This window comes from Diorhabda sublineata, chromosome 10 (genome assembly GCF_026230105.1).
Source record: "Diorhabda sublineata isolate icDioSubl1.1 chromosome 10, icDioSubl1.1, whole genome shotgun sequence".
NCBI classification, from domain to species: domain Eukaryota; kingdom Metazoa; phylum Arthropoda; class Insecta; order Coleoptera; family Chrysomelidae; genus Diorhabda; species Diorhabda sublineata.
This window is the reverse complement of record NC_079483.1, coordinates 4,002,500-4,026,461: the sequence shown is the minus strand read 5'-3', so window position 1 is coordinate 4,026,461 and position 23,962 is coordinate 4,002,500. Positions and strand designations below refer to the sequence as shown.

At 33.3% G+C, this 23,962-nt stretch overlaps 1 protein-coding gene across 2 annotated transcripts in view; it reads left to right on the top strand.

The window, feature by feature from the left end:
• The window catches only part of LOC130449939 (probable multidrug resistance-associated protein lethal(2)03659), a 63,413-nt gene that overhangs the window by 1,617 nt on the left and 37,834 nt on the right, over window positions 1–23,962 (top strand). The window contains exon 1 of one of the 2 annotated variants that reach the window (XM_056788047.1): window positions 19,504–19,773. The exons of the other annotated variant lie outside the window; for it this stretch is intronic. The gene's annotated coding sequence lies outside the window, so the exon portion shown is untranslated. Of the gene's footprint in view, window positions 1–19,503; window positions 19,774–23,962 lie in introns of those variants that run through there. 2 annotated transcript variants of the gene reach the window in all.

The window sequence follows — 23,962 nt, the reverse complement described above, 5'->3', positions numbered from 1 at the left end:
TAATGATAAAATAATGATTATGAAGGTATTGTGCATTTGTTTGTGTCATGCGCGTGCGATATCTATAATTGTTGTGTCGAGTTCCATAATGGTTTCGATTTTGGCATAATGTCACAAAAAGTAAAGTTGATAGTGAGTGCAGAGTTTTTCAGTCTAAATGTGAAATTGCATATATTTTCATAGAATGGAAAGGTAAACCACTGTGTTTGATTTGTAATCGAACAGTTGCTGTTTGTGAGGAGTTTAATTTGAATAGTCACTATTATACGAAGTCAAAATTTATTACACTGAAAAAATAAGAATCGACACATTGTCATGTTTAAAATCTAAACTTCAAGGTCAACAATGGATGTTTACTAAAGCTAATACAGAGAGCGAAGATACCCTGAAATCAAGTTTTATTATTGCATTAGAGATCGCGAAAAGATCAAAACCTTTCACAGATGGTGATTTTATTGAAGACTGTATATTGAAATTTGTCGATGTTTCATTTCCATCTCAAAAGTCTTCAAAGAATAAATGATTTATCTCAAAATTTGGTTCTTCAACTGAAGGAGAAAATTTACAAACTTTTCACTGGCTGTTGACGAGACCACTGATACTGTTGATACAGCTCAAATTGTTGTTTTTATACGAGGCATTAACAGTAACTTTGAAATAACTGGAGAACTATTAAAGTGCGTTCCATTGACAGGTACTACAACAACAAATATTTATTCTGAAATTGAGTATTTGATAGCAGAATATGAACTCGACTGGAATAGACACAACTTCTGCGGACTTCTGGTAAACATTCTGGCGTTGTAATTAAATTAGAACAGAAAACATCAGGGATTTTGGTGGGATGTCACTTGATAATTCATCAGGAATTATTGGCAACCAAACATTTAAAAATGGACCACGTGATGCAACCTATAATTTGTAAATAAATGTAAATTTAATAAGGAGCAGAGGACTAAATCACCGACAGTTCAGGCAATTTTTACAAGATTTGGACGAAACGTTTTCTGATGTTCCTTATTTCACCGAAGTTCTTTGGGCCAGTCGAGGAATAGTTTTAGAAATATTATTTGCATTATGTGATACAATTCAAGCTTTCATGTTAGAAAAAGGCAAACCAGATGAGGCTGTGGGAAAATCAGGTAAAAAATCAAACTTTGGACCATTTCCCTCATTTAACATCACTTGGCACATCGAGCCAAAAAAAATTTGATGAGTATTCTCAAGTTCTGCAAAACAACAATCGTTATAATATAAATAACAGGCACCAGCTCATTTGCAAATGATCTTCAATCGGGCACTATTTTGAAGGAAAATGAGATTACATTTTACAAGCGATATTTCAAGAGTTTGGATAATTACCCGGAATTAAAAAAGCATGCAGCACGCATTCTCTGCGTGTTTGGTAGCATCTATTTATGTGAGCAGATGTCATGAAAATAAATAAGAACAAACATCGCACAAGACTTACGAATGAACATCCCCAAACAATTCTCAAAATAACTACAACGAATATGCTACCTGACATCAATGAGCTGGTCAAAAACAAGAGAAGTCAGGTATCTGGATCCTCGAGATCAACATAATTATCTACCATCTTTTATAACTTTAATATGATTTTTAACAACCGTATACTTATATAATTTAATAAATAAAATGTTATGATAATTCAGTGAATTTTTTTTATTTTCAATCTGGCCCAACTACGAATTCAAAATTTAATATATGACCCTCTGTAAAATTTAGTTTGACACCTCTGGTCTATAGCATACTCATTGCATATCAACGTTGTTAATTTGATTTGATTAATATAATAATAAAATTTTATTCTTCGTTTTGCGCACTTCATGCTACAACTAACGATTTTTTAATAGATTATCAATCCCGTGTCGGTTTTTATTGATAAAATATTTATCAATAGTGAAATAATAACTCATATCATTTCAATTCCACATGTTCTGATAGCTTACTTATCGTTAAATTTTAAACAATACATATTAATGTTTTATCTATATTATTAATATTAATAATGTTTAAAAAGATTAATATTTTCGTGAGTTAAGCAAACATGTAGATAATCTTACTGATAATCTCCATTTCTGCAGTGATTTTAACTGCATTATTTTTTATCGAGGGGCAAGTCCACAGATTACGACAATATTATTTGTTATAACCAAATTGATATCGACTGGGGGCATTAACATGAACTATTAATATGAAATTTTTCATAAAATACTGGCAAATTTGAAATGTATTGATGGCGCCTAATTGAAATTTGAAGGTAGTTTCCTCGGAACCAGTAAATTTTCAAATTTATGTTTTTACTAGCTAACCCGGTGAACTTTGTTGCGCTTTGGTGCGCTCCTTAGTGAACCACCTTGTGATAGACGACGTTTTTTGTTTTATTATTACACGCAAAAACAAATAACGCAAATAATCTTCCGACCCGTGAACATTTTTTTTAAATTCAATTGCAAATTTACAATCCACTCAAAAAATATAGAGTAATAAGTAAATTATCACTAAATTACTTGAGGCGGGCATCATCCACTGATGGGTCTCCGTAGATCACTCTATGGGTTCTTCTGGTCTTTTCAATCTTCTCTGTTAAATTGCACCAGTGTAAAGCTTGGATATTAGTGGATTTTGGTGATGTCTGAATAACTTCATTGATGGTTGGAATACCTAAGTCTGTGTGTAATTTGTGGTTGCTTATAAACCATGGAGCATTAAATATGATGCGAAGTATTTTAGATTGAAAAGTTTGCAGTAACTTGGTGTTCGATGGTTTACTCTTACCCCATAGCTCTATACTATATGTCCATATTGGTTTAAGGACGATTTTGTACATAAGCATCTTATTCTCCATCGTTAACTGTGATCGTATGCCGATTAGCCAGTTCATATTTTGAAGTTTTAGCTTTAGTTGTGTTTTTTTCGCTTGTATGTGCTTATACCAAGTTAACTTTTAGTCCAAGTGGAGTTCGAGGTATTTGACTTTCTGTTTTCACTGGAATAGGTATATTGTTAATGGTCACTTGCGGACAGAAACCTCGTTTTGTGGTGAACGTGATTTTTATGGATTTGTCTACTGTTGTAGCCATTCTTGTAGAACATTTTTGTCTTATTGTAGTTTTTCTGATGCTTTTGTAGGGTCTGTATCTGAAGACATTATTGCAGTATCATCTGCGAAAGTAGCGATTAGTATCATCGGTAGTTGGAATATCAGCAGAATGCATAAGGTACAGATAAGGGCCAAGAACACTTCCTAGGGAAACGCCTAATTTTATGGGTTGATAATTGATTAAGGAGGTTTGGACTTTGACTTTTCTATATCTATTACTTAGGTAATATTTAAGTAAAAGGAAGGTATGAGTGGGTAATTTTTGTTTTATTTTGAACAGAAGTCCTTGGTGTCATACTTGAAAGCCTGTTGGATGTCTAAAAATGCTGAACCATATGATTCCTTTTGTTTTGAGTAGATTTCTGAGAAGTGGGGTGAAAACTTTAGCTAAGTGTTGTTTTTTTCATCATTTATGCGAGCCCAGTGTCCATCGGGTTTTCTTAAAGGGGAGATTGACACAGTGGGCCTCTTGAATTTTCTGATAGCTTTCCATAGTGTATTATCTTTTGGTGATAAGTTAGAGATGTGGTAGTTGACCCGTGAACATGCCACACATAATTAACCATGAGAAAGCATATATTTTCTGGTTAGGTTTCGAAGATGGTAATAGCGAATGCAAGACGGTTCGACATTGGAGCTTAAGCTCAACCGACAAATCGATTGGAAACATCAGGATTCTCGGAATGAGAACTTCCTCTCCACCAATTTTTAGCAAAATCGGTTCGACCGCTCTTGTGTTTGATGTAGGTGGTAGGTTTGTTGGTAGAGATGCAGGACGGACACCGTAAATATCTATGCTATCTTTGCTTATGGGGTAGAAGAGCCGAAGCACTTTTTTCATTTTTCTTTTGTATAAGTAGAAAGTAGAACTTGTACGAGTTATGGCTATTATATAACGAGACTGTGCGTCTAGAGGGCGCCCTAGACGGGTGGGGTAAAAAACGAGTAGTGCGTTGGGTATCTATATATCTTGACTATGCATGTTTCAAAACACGTTTCCGTCACTATTATAGTATTTGTGTAGTAGCGGTTTGAATCGAACGTGTTTTTTTCTCGTGCCGAAAATCATGTGTCACGAAAAACAGGAGCAACGTATCAAACTCAAATTTCTCGTTAAATTGAAAAAAATCTGACTGAGTGTTATAATTTGATGCAAGAGGCCTATGCGGACGATTCTCTATTCCGTGCGTGTGTTTTTGAGTGATGTAGGCGCTTTAGTAACGACCAAGAGATCACTGAAGATGTCCAGCGCTCAGGTCGACCTGTGACTGTTTTAACTCCGGAAACAGTGGCCACAATCAACCAAATTGTGCGTGCAAATAATCGAATGAGCATCCGGATGATTGCCGAGGCTATAAACGCCTATAAAAAAACAGTTGGAAAAATTTTACACATGACAAAAGTGTGTGCAAGTTGGAACCCAAAAGCTCTTGCTTCAACGGATCTGCCCAGATTGGGGTAAAGCAAAAAACGGCAGAGGTCCTAAAGGCACTCACCAAAGAAGACTTCCAGTACTGCTTCGATCAATGGAAAAAACGTATGGAAAGGTGTGTGGCGAGGGGAGGGGAGTATACTGAAGGGGAGTATTTGAATGTAGAATAATTTTTATAACAAAACTTTTTTTCGTAACCAGTCGCGTTATTTAATAGCCTGAACTCAGATATGTGAAGACATTAGGCAATATTTCTGTTATTTGTTCCTAAGAAAATGTGATTTTTAGTTTTGGGTTATTTTCTAGTATTTATAAATAACGTGTATGTACCCCATTAGTCACGAAAATGTTTTAAAATGGATGTGAAAAATTTTATTATAATTTATTTTGTTATGATTCTATTCTGTTTGTTTCATTTTGATATTTTAGTCTACAAATAAATATGACTTCTAACGTTCATTTGTTTGCTTTATTTCAAGCACCTACCTACCTAACTTCAAAAAAATAGATAAAATAAATGATCCAAAATGCCCCAAGGGGCACCAAAATCCTTTTTTGAATATAGGCGCCAGTAGCCCTTACGGGCCCTGCTTTACTACAAAAACAACGTTATTTATTTTTAAATTGGTTGTGTGGCACCTTGTTGGAAAGGAATTTTACTCCTCTGTTCAGCGATATAATTTTTTCTAAATTCGTTGCAATCATAACTGAGAAAATTAATTTTTATGATGTAAATTTTTTATAATGTCTCTATCACAAAACTTTATGTTGAATAACGGTAATAATGTCGCATAATATTTAGAATGTATCGTTCAATGTACTTTACAATTAAGTTAAATGTTTAAAATGACCACAATTCACTTTTTGACAATAACCGAAGCGATTTTGGAATTCTTGTACAACATTTTGTATGACCTCAGGGGCTTTTCGTTAATTTCTTCCTTTATCCTAACTTTTGAATCATCAATATTGTCTAGTCTATTAAAATATACTTTATATTTTAAATAGCCCCATAAGAAGGAATCGAGAGGAGTCAAATCGGAGGATCTAGCCGGCCATTCGATCGTTCCACATCTTCCAATCTACCTATTGGGAAAGACCTCGTTTAATAATTTCTAACTGTACGTGCAAAATGCGTTAGAGCTCCGTCTTGTTGGTAGTAAATAAATCGATGTATTTCATTTGGAAAATTAACATCAGGAAAAAGTAATATAGGAACTAAGAAAAATGTAGATAAACCTCACCATTAACCTCACTCAAAAAAATGAGGTCCAATAATTTTATTGTTAATGATACCAACTCAAATGTTGAGTGAAAGCCTCGGAGGGTTTTTTCTGCTGCAATATCTACAGTTCTGTTTGTCACCCGTTCCGTTTGAATGAAACGTCGCTTTATCAGAAAAAACTATTTTGTTTATGAACTGCAAATCTGCGTTCATTATATCCATCATAAATTCACAGAATTCTTGCCTTTTATCAGGATCATCTTCATTTAACTCATGAACCAACTGAATGTTGTAGGGGTTGTATTCTTCTTTATGCAAAACTCTCAATAAATATATAATTTACTTACATAATTATTCGAGTTGCCATATGCGGATTTTCCTCAATCTGTAGAAGCACATTTAACTTATTTTTCATCTGTGAATTGAACATTTCTATCTAGTTTTTCAATATTTCTAACATGTCCAGTTTCACGAAACTTTTTTTCAACTTTGCTAACTGTAGACTGCGAAACATGTTTACCAGGGTATTTATTATTAACAATTTCACAAACCTCCTTTTGAGTTCTTGTTTTATTATCACCACCAATCATAATTGAAATGTCTATTTTTCGGACGTCAATTATTTATTTGAGTTTTTGACTAATAATTTAATATCTTCAAAAATTTTTTCCTGATGTTTAGCAGAACAGATACGAAAATTCCATATTATTTCTACAGTATATTTTAATAGACCAGACAATACTGTTGATTCAAAAGTTAGGATAATGGAAGAAATTAACAAAAAACCCCTGAGGTCATAAAAAATGTTGTACGAGAGCTCCAAAATCGATTCGTATATAGTCAATAAGTGAATGATGGATAAGAATAAAAATCGACCTGTTTCAGGTTTGTTTCACATTTAATTTATCCTATACGCATTGAATACGGGTTAATGGCAATAAAAAAAATATTTCAATGTAGAATTTATGATTGATACGATATTTTCATATTTATCCTTTTGTTTTGTGATAAGTTGAAGGCTACTAATATGATCAGTTAAGTTATAATGGAATTCAATGATATTATCTCTTTTATATCTCTCAAAAATTACTTATAGATACGATTACTAAAGATAAATCTCAAAATGAATTGAAAATTCATCGATTTATCACAATTTTAATAATTTGTAATCGTAAAATTACGTAGAAGATATGAAATAAAGTTCGATTCATAAACTTGGAATATTTCTATCAACGTCAATTTGAATATTGAAACCTATGAATTTGAATATTTTTTACAAGAATACATGAAGTTCGGAAAATATATTAAAGTTAGTCCACTTTGGTGTTTCATTGCAACGTTCCCAATAAGATACCAATTATAAATATATATATATATATATATATATATATATATATATATATATATATATAAATCTTCTTGATTTTAGGTCTCTTTTGTTTAAAAATTAGTTTTTTTAAATAATTTTTGAAAGATAGATAAAATTGTCGTTTAGACTTTTCTTTAAGTCTTTATCAAAATATGATATCGACACTAACAATTTGCGTATTTATATTGATCAATGGATCACCTTCATCATGAATATCAAAATGAGAATAAAATCAAACTAGAATTTTGTTCTAATAAGAAAAATTAATTCTTCCCTAGTCCTTACATCTCAAATATATAGCAGTAGTTAATTAAATTATTTGTTGTTTTATTAGAATTTATAAAATATAGGCATAAATTTTACTTAATTCATTCCATTTCAAGAATTTTTGAATATTTATAATTGAATTTATGTTGTTTTGATATTTCATGGTTCGTTAATGCAGTTCTTTTTTTTTATCGTATTGATGACCTCTAAGTCTATTTTCTAAATACTGAGATGTTTGCCCTACGTAGACAGCATCACAATTAGTAGAAGGCACTTGATATATATTATTACTTCTTTTGTTTTTTGGTGTTTTTGATTTTAATTTAGTGAAATCTTTGGATAATGTGTTATGTCCTTTATAACTTATACTAATTTTATATTTATAGAAATATTTTTCTTATTAGTACAAAGTTATAGTTTGATTTTTGGTTTCCGCGGTCAGGATTGTGAACAAAAGAATTAGGTAGACATTATCAAGAGAAGGGTGGTTATTCGTTCATTGGTAAGAAGTGATCCGATTCCGTGGTCTCAATCTGCTTACTCCACCCAACGAATCACCGCTTGTTCCTGTTTGATTCCAATGTCTGTTTCACGCTTGAGTCTGACAGAAAAAAAATTAATTTTCTTAACTGACGTTTTCAAAAAATTAATAACAACTTGCATATTGTTGTTTGGGAATTTGCATACTATGTCGGTTCTAAAAAACCACATTCAATTATCTAGTGATTAAATTTTATTTTGTTCATCTATTTCTTTTTTTTTACTGAGTTGGGTATTGTTAGAAGAATCCCGGTCAAAGTTTTAAATATACTCGATAAAACGATTGAAGACTCAAAATTTCTATTGAGATTTTGGTATCGATTCCTGCACGATTTCTGTAACAATGCGCTACAAAGCTACATGCTATAAAGTTGGTAAAAAACAAGAAAGCTGTTGGACCTGACAACATTCCAACAGAGATGCTAAAGCTTATAAATGATGAAAACTTAGGAATATTATTCAATCTCTTCATGTTTATTTCAACCTCTGAATATCCAGAAGACTGGTTAAAATTCGAAATCATAACTTTGCCAAAAAACCAAAGCACTGTAGCGACTATAGACTGATAAGTTTTATGAGTCACACTATAAAAATATTCTTAAGAATCATCCACGCTAGAATCAGAAATAAGTTCGAAGAAGATCAAGACCAAACTCAGTTTGACTTCAGAAATGGGTTGGGAACACGAGAAGCACTTTTTGCACTGAATGGCGATCATATTGGCTATGATAATTTTGTAAAGGACCTAATGGCACTCACCAAAGAAGACTTCCAGCACTGCTTCGATCAATGGAAAAAACGTATGGAAAGGTGTGTGATAATTTTGTTCACTGCAGCTCGGAAGAGTGAAGTAGTTGTCAGACCGAACTACTGACGTAAATTTTTCAACCATGACGTTTTTTTTCCAGGACATTTTCCCTCTATTTTTCCCTGGATGATAAGATGCAATATACTATACGTGTCAGGATTGCGTATTACATGTGCGAAGTAATATAATTTTCTGATCTTAACAGATCTTACAATCTCTTTTCTTTCTCATTTGCACCATAACGTCGTCATTACGTACTCTATCCTGTCAGTTGATTCGGAGCATACGCCTATATGTCCACAATTCAAAAGCTTCGAGTTTTGTAAGAGTTGTCTCCGTCAGTTTCCATGCTTCCACACCATACAAAAGAATAGAAAACACGTTACATCTTAATATCCTGGCGCGAAGCTGTAAACTTAGATCGTGAGTACACAAGATGTTTTTCTTCAAATAGTTAATCTTTTCCGTTCGTTTTAATGGTTCATTGTCAACAAGGTCACCATCGTTTACTGGATTTTCGCTGATGGTCATGTACTTAGTCTTTTTGGTATTTAGTTTTATTCCATACTCCTGACATTTTTCAACCATTTGATCTAATAAGTTTGTAAACCTTCGGTTTGTAAACGAGGATTGTGTCATCGGCGTACCGGAAGTTGTTTACGGTCAGCCCATTTATTTTTATACCTTCTTCAACATCAGGCCTTTCGGAATATATGTTCCGAGTGTAATTTAAGAAGTAGTGGTGACAGTATACAGTCCTGTCTGACTCCTCTCCTAATGTTGATATCTGGAGTTAATTTATCTTTGAGTCGTAAATTTGCTTTTTGATTCCAGTAAAGATTCGCTATAAATTAATATATTTGCTATTAATTCCAGTTGCCTGTAGGATATTTATTAGTTCATGATAACGGACCTTGTCGAATGCCTTCTCAAAATCTATAATCTACACCTCTTCATCAAGACCTGAATGCTGAACAGATCATCTCTAGTTCCTAGTCCTTTTCGAAAGTCAAACTGAGTACTGCTAATGTGTTCCTCTATTTTAGGGTATATTCTTTGATGTATAATTCGTAGGAATATTTTCAATACATGACTCATCAAACTTATCGTGCAGCGATCTTTACATTCTTTAGCGTTTGATTTTTTAGGCAGTGTGATAAAAGTCGATTTCAACCAATCCGTTGGAATTACACCTTTGTGATAAATAGCGTTAAACAGCTTAGTTAGTAATCTAAGGGAATTGGTTTTCAAGAGTTTTTAGCAATACTGTAGGAATTCCACCAGGCCCGGGAGCTTTTCCATTTTTTGCATTTGGCTTTCCTGATTTCATCTGTTGTTATATCTGGGCCAACCAGTGGTTCTTTTATTCTGTGGATCTCTTCTCTACCATCTCTATCTCAATATATTACTACAAACGGAAAAGATGTATTTGCAGTATTTATCGATTACGAAAAGGCATTCGATCGAGTACAACACGACAAGTTAATAAATATATTAAGGAAAAAATGAGTTGATAGTTCCAACATAAGAATCATCGAAAATAGTTATTTGTATGCCAAGGACTGAAAGTGCTACTTTATTGGACGAGTCTGAAAATTGAGCAACAGATGAGTCCAACAAAGTAGTATTTCAGTCGCGGTGTACACAACATTTTTTAGACGACGCATAAGATCCTAAACTTTTTCTTATACACTGAGGAAAGAAAATAAATAATAAACAATTATAAACATTTTATTTATTGAACAATATAATGTACTTAATGATATTTGCAATGTCAATATTAATTTATTAATTAATTGCAAAAAGTAATGTTGATCGTACCTCCAGGACAATTATTAATATTTATTGGATTGGATGCAGATGGAATATGTATATCTCTGTAGATGTGTTTGTGATTTCGATAGAATTTGTTGATTTATTCGTATTGGAAGAAAGTTATGCAAAATCATCGAAGTGAAACGGACAACTGTCAACATTAAAGTGGTTAGTGTCACATTTAAGGAAGTTAAAGTTGAAGTCTACTCGTCCCGAAAGTGTTTTGCAGCACGGAATTGTCACTTTCACTACATGGAACACTCAAACCCCAACTTCTAACTACAATCAGATACGCAGACGATACTGCAATGCCTTTTAAACACTATTGACAGAATGGGAAGAGAGATGGGTCCAGCGTCCAGTTTCAAATATCTTGGTTGCTACATTACTGAACAACTGGATCCCGATAAGGATAACATTTTTTAATGAGATCACTTTCTCTAATGATAATTTAAAATTTCAACTCCGGAAACGGATGATCAAAAGTTACATATGGTCAGTTCTCTTATATGGTGTCGAAGCATGGACTTTAAAAATATTTACCATTAATCGCTTAGAGGCTTCTAAAATGTGGTTATATAGACGTTCGTGAGTTGGTGGATAACATTAACTGCTGGAAAAAAGTTGAAGATCGTAGAAGTATTGGAAAAAACAAGCTTTATTGAAGAATATGAGAATGGATTCGGATAAGAGAAGCAGTTATTTAGACTAGTTCAAGATACATAGAGTTTTACCATGCTGATCGCCAACGTCAAGGGGACTTGATACAGCACGCTAGGAAGAAGTTAATGTACATAGATACTGTTTGACTCAAAATAAGCCCGTTCATTTTTGTTCCTTGGCTGCGATGGATAGATCTGTCGCATCCTTTGGATGGGATCTTTAAAAAAGTATGTTTAGTATCAATCTCGCTAGATATATTAATATGATATATGATAATTAACCTAAATTGAATTTTTCGCAAATTCAGATGTACAGAGAAAATTATTGCTGATTTCAACTGGAAATAATCTCCCAAGGTTAAATATTACGCCCACATGATTTCCTGATATCAACTTAACATTTCACGACCGGGTTATGCTTATTATGCGTGAATAATATACGTATAATTAGTTGAAATGTAATATCGATTACTGTAAACATTAAGAGGAATATTTTTCTCATAAAACTACCGGGTTTAGTCTGAAAATATTGTATGAAAATTGTGATTTTTCCGTTTACTTACTTGATAATATGATATATTAGAATGAAGAAATAGGATAGGCATAAAACACCCATTTCTTCAGTAGAAAATAATCAGGCGGTTTTTAATAAAATCATAAAAAATAAGAGTAAAAAATGGTGTAAAGGAAGTGTGGCTATTAAGTAATGAGACCAGCGCTGCTACAGAAAAAGTACGCATGCGCCATAGGTTGGCGAATGTCAGCTGTATAGCCTACTCTTAAAAATCTGATGTCTGTAGAGAAACCAGTGTAGTTGTGGCTTTTGTTTGTCTAGGAGCTTGTTTTTTGTTGTGAAATTTCACACGAAACTTGGCAAAACTGCAACTGAAACTTATAACTCATTGCAATGAATGTATGGTAATGGATGTTTATCACGTTCACGTGTTTTTGAGTGGTTTAGGCGTTTTTAGGATGGCCGAGAATGTTTAACGTTCGGATCCCATTTCCATGTCAAAAACGAATGAAATGGAGGAATGAAAAAAAATTACCCGAATCGGGGAACGACAAGTCATGGAATCTCCTTCAGCACTGTCCTTTAAGAGCTTTCTAGCCAAGTAGAACATCTGAGTGTTATACCACCCACCTTATTCCTTGGATTTGGCATCGTGTGACTTTCACCTCTTTCCTAAGGTGAAATCTACATTAAAAGGAACAAGAGCAGCCTATCCTAAAGATACAGACAGAAAAAGACTTTCTGCACCGTTTCGAACAATGGAAGAGTATTGAAAGAAATAATAAATAAATATACATAATATCGAAGTTAAATATTTTATATTATGATTCTTGTTATTTAATAACCACAACTAGTATATTAGTTTATTTTCAATTCCCAAACTAACAACTTCATGTGGTTGGTGTCTATGACTATTCTAATGTGAAATTGATAGACAACTAACTATCCTATAGTCACTTTTGAGTTACAAGGGGTCGTTAATGGTGCTCCAGGCAGTTTAATATGAAATTAGAACATTAGAATAACTTTTTATTGAGAAAAAAGTTTTAAAGGGGTTCTATTTGGGAGACAGTAATTTACTTTTCAAAAGTCTGTCTTGTAGAGCAATAAATGTAGATGATTTAAAATAAAATTAAATTGAGAATAATCATTTTTAACGGTTTTACAATTTGGTAAATAACGATTTTTTATCAACTTTTTACTATATCTATAACCAAATAATTTGTAAACTGAATAGAAATAATTTTCTTTATTTATGTGTGATATTATAATTCTTAGGGTTCACACCAGCAATGAACTTCTGAACTCTGAACGAGAGTGTATAGCACTTGATATTAATCAAATGTTGGTGGGTCCAATTAGATGCTACAATTAAATCTGTATAGTTCGAAGGTTATCCAACACCTCTTACAATGAACACATTTTAATGTATAATATGAACGATGACAATAATGAAGAAATTGATGAACAGCATAATGCTGATGTTTTAGAGGAAGAAAATGAATAATTTGTAATTAGAATAAGTTATTGCAACTCATAAATAAACCACCCACAAAAATTATTGCATCACTGGTATTTTAGGATATTTTTAAGGCTGCAGATGTGTTGGCTGCTCGTAATGTCCGAATAAGCCTACAAACAGTTCGAAATAGGCTGAGAGAAGCTGTTATACGAGCCAGAGAACCAGCTAGAGGTCCACGTCTTACCAGGGTAGCAAGATTGGATTATGCTCGAGAACACGCAAATTGGAATATAAAAGATTGGTCCAATATTTTATCCACCGATGAATCAAGATTTTGTCTGTATTCATCAGATAGGCGTGTACCAGTATATAAGCGACGTGGTGAACGACACGATCAGGTTATTTTTTGTCAAACTGAAAGCTTTGGTGGTGGCTCTAGCAGAGTTTGGGGAGGAATTTCTTTCGAGGGTCACAAAGAGTTAGTACCAGTGTATGATGGAACACTAAATGCTGATAGGTACACAACCATTATACTAGAACCCCATGTAGTGCAATATATGCCTCATATCGGTGACAACTCTGTGCTAATGCACGATAATGCACGTCCACACGCTGATAGAGTGGTTCGGCAGTATTTAGAAGAAGTCGAGATACCCACCCTAAATTGGCCTGCACCTAGCCCGGACCTCAATTCAATAGATCATGTCTGGGACCATCTAGGATGGCAAATTCAGCAACGTCAATCACCTATAAGAATACTAGATGATCTTCAAAATGTTGTTTTTGACTTCTGGGATACGTCAAGAGCTTGTTTAGAAGCCTTCCAAGATGAATGAAAGCTGTAATTAGAACGAGGGGCGGCAACACACGCATTAGAAATTCATTGGCTGGTTTTAGTTAAGCACTATTCATTTTTTTGCATAGATGTTTTGTACAATTTTCTATGTTTTGGTAAATCAAACTTTTTGTCCTCTGTAGATTAAACTTATATAAATAAATAAATGTTGCAAAAGGCGTATCTATTGGTGTTTTAATTCGTAATAATAATAAAATTCGAAAAACAGGCCACACGTTTAAAATATTTAAAAAATAATGAGTGATGCGATAGTTTTTCTGGTGTGTATATTATAATAAAATTGAAGTTTCAAATATAAAATAATTTATAAATATACGAAGTAATTGTAACAGTTTATATTATACTTTTAATAAATAAATTGCTTAATTTAATGTTAACTGTTTTTATATAATTTATTTCCTATGTTTCAATTATGTACGTGATAATTAAAAAAAATTGATTGAGAAAACAATTAATTATATGATTTATTTCTTAAATATTCAAAATATGAAAAGTGAGTTGATAAAAATTAATGGGAATTACATAGATCATGTTTTAACTAATAAGCTAAGCAACTATACGAAAATTTCAAAAATAAAAAAATGGTTGCCTGGTCAAGTGACTGACTGGGGACTATAACTCCTACATCATTATTTTCGTCTATTTGAGTATTACCTTTTTCAATAATATATGTCCTTTAACCAATCAGGTGCCTTTTTTAGCGGCCGGCTCTCGGACTATTAAATAAGGATCTTTCCACCAACCATCTTCGTCCATTCTGATTATATACAGTAACGTATTAGTTTTACTAAAAAACAAAACTAATTACACATATACAAAACGTATAATATTGCTAAGATTTAAATATATTTTATTATTCACACCTAGTATATATTGAGGAAAAACATTTAGTGATCCATTGGATGCTTGGTTAGACATACTGGGTCATTCATGGGAACCGGATGTTTTTAAAATAATCGTAAAAAATTGAATGTTTACTTTAAAAAAGTTTTATTGGTACATAAACACTTGCTAAATCATAGCATTTGTTACTTACTCACTTACGAAAAATTATGTCCGGCAATAATATCAAATTTTCATTTTCTTCTCAAAAATGGTAAGCATTTGTCGACGAAATTGTAATCGCCGCTGGGAATCTTGCTCTTTTAACTGCTACACGACGGCTATCTTGTAAGGATGGAAATTTAGATCTGTATTTAGAGCGGCGTCAGCTTCTGACAAAGGTTTCCCTTACTCGTTCAATGTTCCCCGGAGTGCTAGCAGTTCGTTGGGGACCCGGTGCTTTTTTCTTCAATATTGATCCACTTGTTGGAAGGTTGTTTACCCATCGCAATATTGTGTTACGAGAAGGGACTCTTGCATTACGATGAATATCACGGCGTAAATCTTGCTGAACAGCAGTTACGGATTCGTCATTTCGTACACGGATACGTCATACGCGTACAAGCGTTGGTCTAGCATCCACGGCTTCATCTCAATGACTGAAATATAAATGCTAATGAACAAAGGAAACGTTAGATACCAGTCACGTGCCCCTCCCGCCATGAGCGTCCGTGTACAACCCACTTCAAAAACATCCAGTTTCCGTGAATGTTCCTGTATTAGATACTTCAGGTGTAGTTTCAGCTTATTTAGGAGGATCGCGAATTAAAATAAAAAAAGGAAATTAGAACTGTAATAAGAACTTTCTATAAGTAAATTTTATTGACTAAAAGGCAGCAAATCCATAAAAGGAATAAAATAAATATGAGATACTATTTACATAAATTATTTATTAGATAGGCTTTTTCGACATTATGAAACAAACTCCAATCTTCTTTTATCATATTTTGACAATCTGTCTATTACTGCTTCAAAATCAACATCAATATATTATAAGAGCGATTCCTATGAGACATATTGTCTTGTGGATGCTCGAAGCCAATTGTTCAACTTTTTAACCTCTGTAAAATTGGAAAGCTTTGTTGACTGAGCGATGCTGAGTGGTAAAGTGGCAAGGATTTGAAGTAAAATATTAATTGATGAGTACATAGATATATTTGTCACATTCTACTATTCTATTAAGAAGACAATGAGAAATACTTTTCCTATAAGTTTTTCCGCCTCCAGTTTTTTATGGTATTTCTTTTTCGTGCTTTTTGTCGCCATATTTTATTCTATAATGATCTTTAAGCCCTATTACACCCTGGGAGACTAGGCAACTGCTTAGTCGTCTTGTTTTAGTTTCAGTATTTCGCTCAACGGATACTGAACCTTTGATGCTACTCTAAAATTGTTTGCTGAAGGTGAGACAGTTTGGGAGGTCCTGTCACCCCTTGAAACCTCACCTGAGATAGTCAAGCTATTGAAATATTGAAAAAAGCAATAATAGATATTTTCAATGAGCATCTTGAATGAATGGTAGCGGTACGAACAAAATTTTCCTTAAATTCTGACTTTTTCACACCACCAGCATCCAGAACAACACAGGCAATAATATAGACTTCTCAACCATCATCGTATTTTACTATTAATTAGAAAATGTAGTAGAAGTTGTAGTACTACTTCCAATAAAATATACGCTGATGTGAAATATTTTCAAAACGATATAGTAGTTCAAGTGATAATGAAGTTGAAACAACTGAAATTGAATCAACTGGAGTTGAAACGACTGAATTGGAAGTAGAAGGCTCTGCTTAAATACCACCACAAAAATTGTTAAATGTAAACGTAAACAAGTAGAACAAATTAACAATGTAATGGACGCAGGCAAGTTAAAAGCAAAGATGTATTCCAAGTACTTAACAATTCTGTTATTATTGGCCAAAAGTTTTAGGTTATGATGTTAAATTGTTGTGTATTTTACTAGAATTCATTAGACTGCAACTAGTCTGGTTCATTTTTTGTGAAATTTTGCAATAGTTTCCGAAAATTACGATCATGGTATCATTCTATACGAGTCGTCACCGAGAAAATTTAAGGAAAGGTCCAGAAGGCGCTAAAAAAATTACAAGAGTAATAAACAATTAAGTGCGCAAAAACTGGCCTGCTTTTTTTTAATATCTCGAAGAATATTGGAAATTTTTGAATATTGAGAAAGCAACCAAAAATATCATTAAATTTAATAAGAAAAAGTTCCGAATCTCCAGGCTGTAGCTCAATTATTTATAATATTTGCAGAGACCTTAAAATGGGTCAAGAACGGGTAGTTTGGCACAGCGCGCGTTGCCTCACAAACAACAGAAAATTATTTTAACATATTTGATATGGATATTAGAAAAACCAGGGCAAATGGCACAGGACAAGGAACACAAAAAAACTATCTGGAAAAAAACTCAATTAGAAAAAAACCTGTCAATTACAATAAAAAATATTACTAGAGCAATAAATAGCTCATAAGATAAGAAAACGGTTGGGCCAGATCAAAAGCCTGTTAAACTGCTCAAATTATTAGACAACGAAGGTATCAAGAGGCTTCAAAGGTTTTCTAACCAAATTTACAAAACAGGAAATTTCCCAACAAAATAACTTACATCTCTTTTCATTCCACTGCTGAAAAAAAAACAAACGTCACAAGATACGAAGGCCACAGATTAATTAGCTTAATGAGTCATACTCTAAAAATATTTATGAAAATTATTCACTATTCAAAAGCAACCCAAATACTGGTTGAGGATTGCTATGACCTGAGGAAGAATGTATTTATGTGTTATATAGATTATGAAGAAGCTTTTGACAGAGTCCAACACCATATACTCGTTCAAATAATGAGATTACTTTACAAACACCAGAAATATATACGCTGTATGGAAAACTTGTAGTGGAACCAATCAGCTGCAGTTAAAGTTGACAACGAATTTTCAAAGATCCAGAAAATTCTTAGAGGTGTTAGGCAGGGATGTATCATCTCCTCACTCCTGTTTAACCTTTATTCGGAAAACATCTTCCAAGAAACCCTCGTATCAACAGTGCCCGGACATAGTTGGAATATAAATTCGACTTATGGGAATCAATAAAACCTAAAAAAGACAAAATTCCTATCAATCGTCCGGCAATTAGATGAGTTCCAGATTGTAGAACCATCATACAATATCGAAGAGATTGAACGGCTAACAGGGTTTAACTACCTAGAAAATAGGTTATGTGAAAACTGGTTCAGACGTAGAGATCAAATGCCGGATAGAAAAAGCCAGGAGCTCATTCATGGAGTTCAAAAACGTGTTTACGAATTCTTACTTGGACCTCAACCTCAGAATAAAATTCACAAATTGCTACGTATAGTGCGTACTATTGTACGGACACAGGCTGGACACCATGTACAGATTGAAGGCATTTGATATGTGGATCTACTGAATAATTTTTAGAGTTCCATGGACGGCAAGAAAATCCAACTAAGAAATTCTGAGTAGAATAGGAAGAGACCATGAGCGAGAGGAGCTATTTGCTGCAACTGTTGATAGAAGGGGATTGGGCAGAGAGAGGATGTCGTGGCTCCACAATAAAATAAAAATTAGACAGGGATAAGAACCATAGGAGAATTAATTCATACCATCAGAAACATGATAAAATGGTCAAAAGTGATCGCATCCATTAATGCATAGCAGAAGAAGTGTTGGGATACAAATTGAGATAAAAAATGAGAATCTCAAATTTTACATTAATTATGCAATTGATAATTAACAAGTTTTTCTTTAATTAAAAACGTGAAACATTTTTTTTCACAGAAATCTTGATTATTTTCACATTTACCTAATGGTTAAAAGCTAAAAATTTTTTTTAAAATTGTCTACTAGAATAATTAAAAAAAAATGTTTTAAACAAATACATTGTTCATGAGTAAATAAAGAAAATTTTTATGGATTGTTGAAAATTATGATTTATAGTGGAAAAATCGTTTCTTACAAAATTATTTTTTAAAAAAATGAGCTTATTAATTAACAATCCATTTTTGCCACTAAATATTAGAATTAATGAACAGTTTTTCTATTAGTTTCTAATGTTTTAAGAGAAAATTTCTTCTGTTTTCGTCCAACTATTGTCCAACTATTTTTTCAAATACTAAAATTACTATACAATCCAAAATTCAAGCTTAAACATCAATAGAATCAGATTTGTTTGACAATTCATGTTATTATGTTACGTATTAGATTGAATAAATGCTATTCAGTTCCCCGCGTCTCAAAACTAGCAATTTCTAATTATTTTTTCATAATTATAAATTTTGTTTTGACAATGATGACAAATATGACTTGTTATATATTTTCTGAATCAAGTCCACTAAGGAAATAATTAAAGTCAAATGGCGTGTTCAATTGAAAAATAGTGATCATACGAACGTGGTAAAATAGATTATAATTTGGACAAACAGTAATTAATACCGAACGGCAATTTGTTGCCCCCTCCCATTGTTAAGAGACCAACGTTCGACGGTATACTATCCTATACGAACAGTAGTAATCATTAGAGCGTGTAGTGAACATCTAACAACGCTCTATAGTATCTGAAAAAACGAAATCTCATTCATTTAGTGTGCTTCATTTGGAAATAGTCGAAACTCAACGCAAGTAAATACAAAAAAAAACAGTTAAGTACGGTCCATTTAGCGAAATAATCATATACATACAACATTTGTGGTCCTTCGAGCCGGAGTTTAGAGTAAAGTTTATCTCATCACATCCTTCAAAAAACAGAACAACAACAGGAGAAGCCGCCGACACCAAGTGAGTTTTTAACTTCCGGTCTCGATCTATTTTGCTATTTAATATGTTAAGATATTCTTTAAAAAACTAAAAATGGTTGCATATTTTATTTCTCATTACACTGGCTGACAAAATTTTCGTAATACAGACGACACCTTTATTTTTAAAATGGAAATACCCGTCCAATAATAGAAAAATATTTATCAAGCCCTAACACGTACCACTTTTCAATAGCTTAATTATTCCTGTTTACATTAGCAGGTAGGTAATTTTATATAGGGGCGGTTAATATCGGTACACTTTTTGGCCGAAAAAATATCTGAACTGTATTATTCAGAGTAATAAATATAAAAATAACATTAAAAATTAGTAGTTGAGTTTCATAGTAAGTAGTTAATAGTGCCAAAAGTGATTATATGACGAAAATTTCGAGTCAAACGCCCCGCAGCTTCAAAACTTCTCCTCACAAATTTTGCAAGCTAGGTAATTTTCCGAAAATATGAAAAAAGCCTGTTACAAATATTTTGGTATTTTAATTGGAGACAAAGACAAGCATTGGGCCCCCCACGTGTGCTGTGTTAGTTGTAGCGTGTCATTCGTGCAGTGGATGAATGGGAAGATGCATTTTGCAATTCCAATGGTATGGCGAGAACCTACTAACCATGTTAACGACTGCTATTTTTATCTAACAAAGACTGAAGGTTATTCCAAGAAAGAAAAGCACAAGATCGAGTATCTAAATTTGCCGTTTGCTATACGACCTGTTTACCAGTACCGATTGCGCCTTTAGATCCGCAAAATATTGTTTTAGAAGATACTGAGGAAAACCTATCCTTAGGAAGCTCCGAAGAACAATGCACCGACCCTATTTTTACTCCAAGTTCCAATTCCGGCGAGCCACATTTGATTGTTCAAAGTGAGTTGAATGATTTAGCACGTGATTTGGGGTTATCAAGGCAACAGTTTGAACTTCTTGCTTCCTGTCTTAAGGAATGAAACTTGTTAGCCAAAGAGACAAAAATCACGACGTTAACAAAAAGAAATGCTACATTTTCTGTATTCTACAGAATGAAAAATTCGTTGTATGCGTGTACGAATATTGATGGTCTAATGAAGGAACTTGATATTGAGCATAATCCCAGTGAGTGCGCCTATTTATTGGCTCGTCTAAATACAATTTAAAAGCAGTGTTATTACACAATGGAAATTTAAATCCGTCTACACCAGTTGCTCATTCTGTGAAGATGAAAGAGACTAATAAGCAAGAAGTGAGTTTCAACTGGGATCTCAAAATGTTAAGTTTATACCCCTTGTAGATCTCACAAATGTCCTTCTGTCCCCTTTCACATTAAACTTGGATTGATGAAAAACTTTGTAAAGGCTATGGATAAAGAGGGTGATGGATCCAAATACCTTGGAGAAGTCTTTCCCCAGTTGAGTGATGCCAAATTGAAGGAAGGTATTTTTATTTGGCCACAAACAAGAAAATCGCTGGACGATGACAATTTTGCAAAGAAGCTCACCAGACAGGAACTTAGAGCATGAAAGGCATTTGTTAGTGTAGTGAGAGGATTTTTGGGCAACAATATGGATCCAAACTACCAACAGTTAGATGATGAACTTTTAGACGCTTACAAATCCCTTGATGCTCGAATTTCATTGAAAATTCATTTCCTCCATTTCCATCTGACGTTTTTGCCGAAAATTTGGGAGCTATCAGTGATGAGCAGGGTGAAAGGTTCCACCAAGATATTAGAACAATAGAAATTCGGTATTAAGGATGATGGGATCCAGCCATGATGGGTGATTACTATTGGTTTTTAAAAAGAGAAAGTGCAATCCTTCATAGAAGGAAAGAGTGGACCTAAATTAATATTTAAAGTGATTAAAGTTTTTGTTTTAATAGATGTAAAGCATGTTTATTAGATGTTAACTATAAATATTATCAATATATACGATTCAAAAAACGATTATTTTTTTAATAACTACTTCACCAATGAATATGTTTCTATGAATGTAACATAAAAACCTTACGTCTAACAATCTATTTTTTTCATATTTTCTTATTTGTATAGGTCCATTTTATCACAATATGCTATTCATTCTTGTGTTACTAGAAAAAAAATTTTTTTTTGTCGACTAGTGCTATTTTTATGATTGATTTAAAACTTTCATATGGAAACGATTCCGACAAATTTGAAAACTGTAATAGAAATTTTCTAATATTGGAATTATAGATATCTCAACGAGGTTATATAACGAACTGACCGTTTTGGATTCATGCTAGGTGAGTTCGTACAAATTCTGATATTGATCAAATCGCATGGTATCGATATAAACTACAAATTTCGTGAGATCTGACAATGGTGGTAGTTTGAACCGAATCAACATTAACATAAAATTACCAGCGATAGAATTGCCCAAATTTGACAGTCATTATGATAATTAGCTAAAGTTCAGGGACTTTTATTCTTAATTCATCAATATCAATCCATTAGTGATACACAATGGTTTCATTATATTCGTATAAGCTTATCTCGCGGCCTTCTGAAACTTATAGCTGGCCTAGAGCTCTCTGACGCGAATTACTCAACCGCTTTGGATATAATCTGCAAAAGATATAATGACCGTATTTTAATATGAAATCATGTGAAAATTTAGTTAAATGTATCCAATGAACGAATCACTTGAGCAAATTGAGCACAATGTAACAAATTAATCGCGCGAAAAATTCGCAATGAACCCAACGAAAATCAAAATACTCTAATGATTAATTAAAGTTTACTTAAGCTTGATTGAATTACATCGCGTGAATGGAAACAATAACAATCGACAAATCAGTTATTTAAAAGTTACAGGATTACTTGAAAGATCGCGCTGATTTTTTAGAAACGTTCGAGATTACCATTGGTCAACAAGTCGTCCCGCAGGTCTCTGCAGACAAATCCATCTTCTTGTGGTCCGCGACTGTTTTGTAAATGAAAATCTTATAATTAAATTCAAAAGTGATTTACTCCTTTTGTAAACCTATTCTCTTGTGCAATTGAGGGTGTTCCGAGTAGGTTACAAATAAATTTGATTAAATATTTGTTTCTGAAAAGCAATCTCATCGAGAGAAGGTACAGAACATCGAGAGAAGAGAGAGAAAATACATTGCTGCCTTTTTTATTGTAGTATGTAGTTGAATCTGTGAAATTATTTGGGCTTGTGGACAATTCCTTGAAATGGGAGTTACATATTGCCGCCTTATCCAAAAAGTTTTTCCTGTTTTGCGAGATGAGTTTCCAAAGAACTGAACTTATCCACCTCCTTAACAGTTTATTATTTATTGAGTCGCATCTGAGATATGCCCTTCCGTTCTGTGGAACGCGACTCAATTTGAGCAAATCCTCAAACTACAAAATAGAGTTATATATTTACACTAAACAGCTCACTACAGGGGCTTTTTTGAAATTCTGACTCTTCCTTCCTCATTCATCTTTGAATCCGTTTGCCTAATTCGTAAGCACGCTTCTTCAATTTCAGAAAGATCGTTGCACGGCTATCCACTTAGGAACGTGGAGCACGCCTTTTACTTACCTGCTCCACGTTCAGAAGTTAAGGGCTCAATATTATACAAGGCAAAGAAATGCACAATCACTTGTTTGCTGGCAAATTTATTTGAAAGTGACTATTACCTATAATTCTGTTACTCACTCTGGTTTCCTTCTGTATATTGAAATTTTATTATATTTGTACCTTCATTTATTCATTTTTATGTTTGTTTTTTAGTTTTCACAAGCTTTTGTCTACAAATTATAACAATTTTCTCTCTCACTTAACCCTGGTTTGGAGCTCCTTGCTCTATCCAGTCCAAAACCTCTGGTTAAGGGTTTGCAATTTCTGGTATTGGCTTTGCCGGTTGTGGGGAATGAGAGTAGCAACTGCTTCATGAAGAACGATCTATGGTCGACTAAGGACTAAATGAGCAGAAGGGGATTCAAATCCTCCAGGTATATCAGAGACAACGGACAAATAGGAAGGGAATTCAGAATACCTTCCACTTGACTCAGAACTGTATAAAAGTTTTCAGAACTGAAAACAGATTCCGTTCTAAATAGTACTTGATACTTTTAATGCACGCTTCCCATATACCATCAAACTTGGGAGAGCGCGATGGAATAAAATGCTATTTATTAGACGGTTTGCCTCTTCTCGAAATAAACCACTC